Below are 1,458 nucleotides of genomic sequence, written 5' to 3' on the forward strand. Positions count from 1 at the left end.
AATATATATGTATATAGCTTAGGTCTTTTAATTAAGGGCAATAGTGAATATGATGAGATAGATAGTGGCTCTTCTATGTGTGTGGTGAAGATGATAAACTTCTTTACATGGGGAGTTGAGGACCACCTACCCTTATGCGTGTGGGTCGTGGCAACCTTGTTTCCAATTCCATGCATTTATTGTTCTATCACGTGCCATTTTGTTTTTTGATTTTCGTTCTTTTCATTGTTGCATTACATACTTGATGGAAAAAAAAATTATTGTGAACTTGAATCTTAATTAATACTATATAGCATTAATTTATTAAAAATAAGACATCCAGTATTAAGCTGAAAATGACATAGTATTATAGTATAAGGTAATTCTATACACACGTCTCTTTCAACATTGTGTTATTGAGCTGATTTCATCTTAGATTTACTAAGATTGTGTTTGATATAACAAATTATAAAGCTAGCTGAAGCTAAAAATTAAGTGAAGGGCTGTAGGCTAATAAACTTACTTATTGAATTGATAGTATTTAGTGAAATTAGCTGATCATTAAGTAACTTATAAGTATAAAATAAGTATAAGGTGGCTTATATAACATAAGTCACTTGAAATTAGGGGTGACAATTGGATGAGTTTGGATGAATTTGGATTTGGATCCTAATGGATGGACAGAAAACTATTCACCAATCCATATAAATCTATTACATCATATTTTTAAATTATACAATTCATCCATATTCAATGGATTCCAATCCATCCATTATATCCATGTATCCATTTTAATGGATTGGATGGATGGATATCCAACCCATTTTTTTAATTTGAACAAAATAATTTTAATAAAACAATTTGTAGAAAAAAAAAATTATTATTTAATAAATCATTTTTAAATATCAATTTTTAAAAAAATTAAAAAGTGTTTTTTTAAAAAAATTATTCTTAAAAAGTGCTTTATTTTAAAAAAACACATTTTAAAAAATAATTTTCTTAACAAACACTTTTAAAAATTGTTGTTTTGATAAGCACTTTTAAAATTTGTTGTTTTGATAAGCACTTTTAAAAATGTGAATTTTTTTTATAAGCACTCTTATTGGCAAGAATCTCTGGTGCAACATAATTAACAGTGGTGTAAAAGTTCGGTTTGATTTTTGACGCAATTTAGTGACCGAACCTAACACAAAGATACGGTTCGGTTCTACTCGATTAACCGCAAATTTTATTTAGGCACCAAACCGAACCGTTCATTAACGGTTCGATTATTTAAAGAAAATCCTTTAACAAATAGATGAACAAAATTTGCAAGATATAGAGTCAACTAAATGAATAATGAACACATCAATAATAAAGTATTTAATACTCTTTCTAGTAAAACAATAATAATTCAATATCTCAACGCACTACAAACTTGAAATTTTAGTCCACAAAATCTTCGACAATGTCCAACAAAATTTAAGAATGACAAACTCG

This window comes from Lupinus angustifolius, unplaced genomic scaffold (genome assembly GCF_001865875.1).
Source record: "Lupinus angustifolius cultivar Tanjil unplaced genomic scaffold, LupAngTanjil_v1.0 Scaffold_19_35, whole genome shotgun sequence".
Lineage (NCBI taxonomy): Eukaryota > Viridiplantae > Streptophyta > Magnoliopsida > Fabales > Fabaceae > Lupinus > Lupinus angustifolius.